The following is a 7,685-nucleotide window of genomic DNA, read 5'->3' on the forward strand; positions in this document are numbered from 1 at the left end:
AGTTATGAAGAGATTGAATCACCCATGTTTTAGATTATGAGCTTATCTAAACTTAAACAATTATAAAGCTACTCAAGATCTTAAAAGAAGTTTGTATGTTTACTCTGTGATAAAAGAGTCTCTATGCCCTTACCTTCAGAAGCTAGTTAAAAAAAGAAAAAAATTTATTAAAATGGAGTATTTTTATCCCCATTTCTGCTCTCATTTTCTCCTTTTCCCCATGTACATATACTTTCACATTACTGGTATTTATCACATTTAAGATGCTCTTGCTTAATTAAAAAAAAAAGAGCTACATTTATGATTAATATTCTTGGCTAAACACTATTTATACATTATCTCGTTTGATCTTGTTGACAATCTTGTTAGATAGGTATTATTATTGCAGTTTTAGCGATGAGGAGACAAAAACTCAGAAAGGTTAAGTAATTTGCCCGAGGACTCAAAGTTAGTAATTGGCAGAGCCCAATTTAAACCCAGATCTGTACAACTGAAGTTGATTTCTCAACTAGTACAGTATACTGCCTTCCTTGGTGCTAGATGATGTGCCCTCCAGTTTTGGTAATGGAGGAACCCTGGCCCAAAGTGGATGTTTGCATAGAGGAATCAGAGAATTTTAAGAACAGAAGGATACATGGAGGTTATCAGCCCTCATGTAAAACAAAAATCCTGTGTAACTGTAAATACTCTCTATTTAAGTAGATTTGGATAGTGCCCTGGGAGTACTAATTCATACTAGTAACAACACACTGGGAGAGGGAAGGACATATCATCAGAAAAAATTGATTTGGGGGTAGAGGTGAAGGCAGGAAGAGGCAGTCAGTATGGAATAATGTGCTTGGAAGACCTCTGCTTTTTCATGTATGCATCTGACAAAAATGGACTTAATGACATCTTGGATTTGCTTCAAAATAGTACAGGAGAAGGGAAGTGGATTTGGATGTGGATGGGGCAGGATTGGCCTGATTTGATGGTTCCTGGGGTTGTGTGATACATGCATGGGTTTTATCATATTTTTCTATTTTGATGTATGTTCAAAATTCTCCATAATAAAATATTTTTTAAAATGTATTTGAAAATACTGGTTCTATGACTTTGTAGTGGTTACTGTGTATATGTTTTCTTATCCAAAATTCTCTTGGATGTTTTGTCAAAAGAAGCTTTTTCTTCTAGCATTTGTTCCCTTTTAGACTCTCCCTCATCTCTCTTCCTGATTATTTATTAAAGAAAGAACTCATTTTTTTTTCCAGTGTTGACGGTGAAGTTAACTGTCAGCTACCTATATAGCTGCAGTATTGGGATAATTTATCTAATTTTTCTTATGAGTAAGTTCTCTTTGACTTTATTTTTGAAGTCAAAGACTTGCTTGCATTGTTCTTGTTAGTAAAAAACATCACTAGGATGTACTTAGTAATTGGAGTCAGCTGCACTTAAGACTGATCAGCCAGACTGTTGTTTTAGCCTTCACTAGTAGGGTTTTTAGCACCAGTTTGACCTTACTTTGAAACGTTCTCAAAATACCATACTTTAATATCGACTTATATACTTTCATATTAAGGCAGGGCAAGGTCAGAGGGATGGGGAGTGAAACTCTTACTTCTCACAAATACAGAATAAAGGTAGATTTTCTGATTTTTGTCTTTTAGAGAAAATCAGGGGGAAAGAGTTTAGAAAAGATTTCCCTTGGTCAGGACATAATGCTTCCAAATGCGTTCTAAAGTATAAGTCACAGAAGGATAGGATGCCTACAAATCAGGTGTGTGGATTCCCCTGGCCTATGCATCCTAGTACTGCTTTAGGACAGAGACTGAATTCTCAATGTGTAGCACCGAGTATGGGGTCAATGAATTTTTTTTCTGAATAGTAAATGCTAAATTCCTGTAACTTTATGTCAGTCATATTTTAGGCAAGTAATGCTCAAATTATATAAAAGTTTTCTGAAAATAAGTTCTAAGTTTTTGTTCATTCCCAAGGAGGATAGTTGACTCCTTTCTTTTCGCTTTTTACACTTGTCCCTATTTTTTTTTTTTTTGCCACCAGTAAACTCCTATCTAGTGGAACGTTAGAGGCAGAGTAAATTTAGGAGTGTAGATATTCTTGTTTAGGTAGATGGAGAGGGCTATAGTATTCTGAGGACTTCGCTGCTTTCCCTGAAGACACAGCTATCAGCAGATCCATATAAGGCAAGGGACTCCCTCCTGTCTCTTCTAAGCCTTCTACATGTATGTCTAGATACTATGACAGATCCATAGCCTGTGAAGACCTGGAACATTTCAGACAATAACGCAGACTTGTTTTCTTATGCCATATATAGGAATTGAGGAAGGGTTTTATAATGAAATGTCCCTCCAAGCATTCTCTATCTTTTGGTAATGCAAAAACCCGGATACCCTGTAAGCAGTCCTTTTTAGGTTTAAAATGTTGGCTGCTTTATCTCTGTTACCTTTCTGAAATGCTTGATCTAACATTTCTTATAAAATGATAAAATCTGTGAAAGTTTCAAATTTTATAAGTGATCATCAATAGCTAAAAAAAATAACTAGTCATTTAATAACACTATTTCTCTGCATGTTTTGGGACTATAATTTACATTTGCTTTAATTACCCCTTTATTTTCTTGACTTCTTCAAGTCAGTTATTGAAATTGTTTTTATGGGTTGTGGAGGAAGCTAAAGGTTAAAGATATTTTCTTAGTAAGTTGGTTTACAACAAAGAATTACTTCATATAGATTAACTGAAATAATGATACTGGTAAGATTCCCAGACCAAGATCATTACGGCATTTTGAGTAGGCCCTCAGTGACAAATTGACCTAAACCTGTTTGGCTCACCACCATAAGGTTTAAAACATAAAAATATAAAAGTGTTTAAAATTTTCTTTCTGTTTCCTTATCAGAAATATTCATTTAGACCGTAACAACTGTTAGAACAAGATAACAACTCCAGGCCAGCTGTCAAATGTTTACCATTATCAAAACTCTCCCTGGAGGGAGATGCAACTTTGGCTCGCCTCACCGGCAGTAATTTAATTTTTCCTTCATTCTGACTCGGAAATGGCAGCATTTTTCAAAGCTTCCTCCCACTGATGGCTGAAATTTTCCTTGTGAAATGATTTCCACCAGTCTTGAATCTTTCTTGTTTCTGCCGTCTTCACCTTTGCTGATGGTTCTGCAACTCATCACCAGCTATGCAAACTGACAGTTCACATCCTGGGGCAGCAGCGGGGTCTGGCCTGCAGAAAGGAGCAGCCTGACCAAATTTACGCTCACAAGATCTCTTAATTCACAAAAGCATTTGCTCTAGTTCCTGTTCTCTGCTGCAGGGGCAATGGAGAGGGAGTGGGGGTTGGGGGAGGACCATTGGGAGAATGTTCTGAGGAGAAGAGAGGCTCTCTTCACACTCTACTGAGTACACAGACTTTGGAGATGAAAAACAGACGGAGAGAGGCATTTCCAACCATCTTGCTGATCTGTGCAGGAGTTCATTGAACTGTACAGCATAGCACCAGACCATTGTGTCATTTAATGTTACTTTTAAAAACTGTTCTTAAATGTTCAGCACAAATATCCCTCCGCCTTTTACTTAAATTGACAAAGAAATAAAAATTAAAATGAAATAAAAAATGTAAATCTTGCAATGAGAATGACCAGAAATTGTTTTCCTCTCCAGAGAGTTCTGTTTAATATGAAAGTCCTCTTAACAAGAGTAGACAGAGGAAGTTTTAGGTTTGATTTGAACTTCATGTACATGACATATTTCATTTTTTTTCTTTCCTCACAAATTTCAGCCTAGGCCACTTGTTTGCAGAGATGGACAAATCTTCCCTAGCTGCTTCCAAGATACTCCTGGAGTCTGAGATTACCTTTTATCTTCTTGGTGGAGCATACTTTGTCCTTCAACTCCTCTGGGGAGGACTCATCCCCCCTATATCTACCCTAGATAGCTGGCATAGGACTGTTTCTTAGCTCGTAGTCACTTGTGTACCAGTTTAGGTCATTCTGAAAATTGCTTTCAAATATGTATTGTTTAAAATGTAATTTAGGGCCAGACTTGGTGGCTCACACCTGTAATCCTAGCACTCTGGGAGGCCAAGGTGGGAGGATCACTTGAGTCTAGGAGTTCGAGACTAGCCTGAGCAAGAGCAAGACCCTGTCTCTACAAATAATAGAAAAATTAGCTGGGTGTGGTGGTGCACGCCTGTAGTCCCAGCTACTTAGGAGGCTGAGAGGCAGGAGGATCGCTTGAGCCCAGAAGTTTGAGGTTGCTGTGAGCTATGATGACACCACTGCACTCTAGCTGGGGCAACAGAGCAAGATTCTGTCTCAAAAAACATAAATAAATAATATAAAACGATAATTTAGGAGTGCTTCTACCCATCTCCCTACCACTACCACCACCAGATGTCTAAACCAACCTAATCAAATTGGTAGGTTGTTTTCATGGCTTTGAAAATGGAACTAAAATTAAGGTAAAAATGATAGAATTCTGAGCTAGAGTGGCAAATTTGAATTCTAGGCTTTCCTCCTCCACTGACAATGATCTTCAATTTCTTTCCTTATATTGTGGATAATTATAGTGAAAGGATGGGATTACAGGTGATGACACAATTCAGAATATATTATTGTGCGGAGTTGAGGTTGATCTTTGAACTCTGTGTGAGTAAAATGTTTTATGCAAATTGGTAGTTTAGATAATATTTCAGGAGGGGAACTTACTGAAGAAAATGAAAATATTTAAAACCTAGCTTATCGTAATTACAGGTGTTTCCTGTATCAAAGAAAGCTAATAGAGTTTACTTCTCAAAAAGTATTCTTTTTAAGTATAACTCACCTGCTTCCTTGTTTCAGACTGGCCTTTTCCCTAATTGTCTGAGTTAGAGGTATTTTTATAATCTCAACAAGGTTTTGGTAAATACAGACTTGAGAAGTTTTAAAATTGGTTGGAAATGCAAATACCAATACAAGATATAATATGTGCTAAATTCCATAAGAAGCATTATAAAAAGCAAGTGCTATAGGAATTTTAGATAAGTAAAGGCACTCAGAAGGTTTAGAAAACTGTGTATTTATATATATATATATATTACATACAAGTTTTTGTATTATTTTCAGAGCTTGATAAATTCTCTGCCCCATAAGTTGTTTAGATGATATATCTATGAAACCTCCCTCAAATTTGGAGTCAACTGATTTTATTTGGTGTAGTAGTAGTTCTTATAATAGTTGCCTTTTATTGAGTACTTACTATGTACCAAACATTATGTGCCAGACATTGTTCCAAATACTGTGTTAAACCATTTCATGGAGGATTCAGTAATTCAGACGCTGCATTGGCCAGGTCTAAGTGGTGGGGGTTACAGCAAATTACCTGGGTTTAAGGTTGCCACTGCAGAAATGTGGGTTCAGCCTTGCCAGACCTTCCATTTAGTCAAAAGAGACAGGAAATTCACATTTTTATGGATATTTCCTGATTTTTAAAACAGTACAGGTTAACTAAAACAGTTTGTGACTTTTGCATTATACACTCAACTCCATTTTATCCTCATAACATCCCTACAAGATAGGAATAATTATTTGTATTTGGTCATTCTCTACACAGCTAATACAGATCTACTCTAGGTCTGTCTCACTCCAAAAACTATGTTGTTACTGTGCTTCCTCCTCTACGCCCCTAAACTTATTGCGGTGGTACTGTTGGCAGAAATGTGCTATTTGGTTAAAGCCAGGCCCTTAACCAATTATCAAATCATGTGGTACTGTACCGTAGAGTGCCATTTTCCAGAAGAGTAATTTACGGCTTTTGTGGAATTAATTGTCAAACAAAAGCTCTGTTGCCTTTGCTACAGATTTATTATTTCAACCCAATGGTACTTCTAGAAAAGGTACACATACATTCTAAATCGTTTGCAGTTCTTTGGCCTTCACAAAGAGTGGCAAAAGTATTAGTGGCAGTTTTACATAAGCCTGACCTTGCCAGAGATAGAGAGGAGAGAGAAATCAGTAGTTCTCAGTATCTACTAAATATTTAATCACGTTTGTTAAAATTCTAAATGAACTTTGTGGCCTGAAGGAGTTAACACACTTCCACAACTGCCTTCAGCTGGTAAGATCAGGCCCATTATTATTATTATATACAGCTGTAAAAAGCTGGTTACATAGCATAAATTGCACTGAAATACTTAGGCCAGAAGATTACTTGAGAAGAATTGTATTGCTTGTTCAGTTATATATTTTGATCTTTATTGCTAGTAGTTTTTTCTCCTGAGAGTTGGGGATTAGCCTTCCTTTTAATGCAAAAAGTGTATCTGTGAGGGCAAAAATATAAAATGAAAATAGATTTTTAATGGCAACTTGGTTCTTAACATTAATTTTACATGCATTTTTCATTCTGAACTTTTAAACAGTTTTGAGAAACATATGAGAGATTTGTGAACAGGGGCAAGAAAGGGTCAAATGTATCAAATCCTTGGATTCCAGCAAATGTAGGATTTGTGGAAGAGCAGAGAGGCACACATGTGTTGGGAATGTAAATTAAAGTAAAACCCCACTTTGTGGAGGCTTTGAAAAGTGAGTGCACCCTGTTATGGCAAATGTCTGAGGCGTTTGTCTTCTTAATAAATTAACCAAATATTAAAATAAACATTAATTTTATCAGTCGGCATTTTTCCCCTCTGGATGAAAGTGTTTCAGGAAAAATCATAAAAGAATCTATGGTAGCTCAGAGAGGTTAAACTCAACAGTTGTTTTCTTTGAAGTCTCTGGCCATGAGGTTAATTGCCAAAACTGCTTGTGGAAAAGGTGGTAACAATTTAACAAGACTGTACAACTGCAGAGACTTAGATGAATATCAGGTGTTTGCAGATGTTTTTTCCTAACAGGAAAGGGGGTGGGGAGGAGAGGCGGAACAGAATGAGAAACAGGGGAAGAGAGAGACCTGAATAAAGTCCCAACTAAACAGCCAATAATTCTTTGTTTGCTTAGCCAATCATCCTGTAATTGGCCAGGAGGTTAATAGGAGTCTATTGATTGGTCAGGAAGATTGCTTACTGTGGCTGTTTTTACAGTATGCTCCCAGACAGAAGGCTGCAGTTACTGGAGCTCTCATTCCCACTCTTTAGGGCCATTGCTGCACTGATTTATGAAACCTGATCAGGTTGCTGTTGGCAGTTTATGTTTTAAGTGTTGCCTTCTGGGTCTTTGCTGCTTATGGGTCAGTGTGCTATTTCTCATCATTTATTGTGGTCATTTGAATAGGTAAGCTTATTTATGACTTACTGAAGTAGGAATACATTAAAAATAATAACCACCACCCACATGGACCGAAGAGTGGGAACAATCATAGAAGATGTGTGACAGAGCCCTATGTTCTAGAAATAGAAATTCTGCTACCAGCATGGAGTGTACAAAAGATCAAGAAATAAAATAATGTGGTCCTTTATTTATTTGTCCTCAAAAACATGTTTCTCAACTCTCGTCATTAATTCCTACTAATTGATTACACTTAGATTTGCTTTTGTGTAACTTCTAATAATTAGATTTGGTTGCTGATATGTTACAGTTAGGAAACGGAGACGAAGTTTAATATGGTTGTTTTGTTTCGTTTTTGAGACAGAGTCGCGCTCTGTTGCCCAGGCTAGAGTGCCATGTCGTCAGCCTAGCTCACAGCAACCTCAAACTCCTGGGCTC

General features: G+C 37.0%; 1 protein-coding gene across 3 annotated transcripts in view; it reads left to right on the forward strand.

Moving 5' to 3' along the window:
* BCAS3 (breast carcinoma amplified sequence 3) overlaps window positions 1–7,685 on the forward strand; it is a 507,686-nt gene that overhangs the window by 276,920 nt on the left and 223,081 nt on the right. The gene's annotated exons all lie outside the window — the stretch shown is intronic.

The sequence above is a fragment of the Propithecus coquereli genome, unplaced genomic scaffold (genome assembly GCF_000956105.1).
Source record: "Propithecus coquereli isolate 6110/MARCELLA unplaced genomic scaffold, Pcoq_1.0 Scaffold285, whole genome shotgun sequence".
Classification (NCBI taxonomy): Eukaryota; Metazoa; Chordata; class Mammalia; order Primates; family Indriidae; genus Propithecus; species Propithecus coquereli.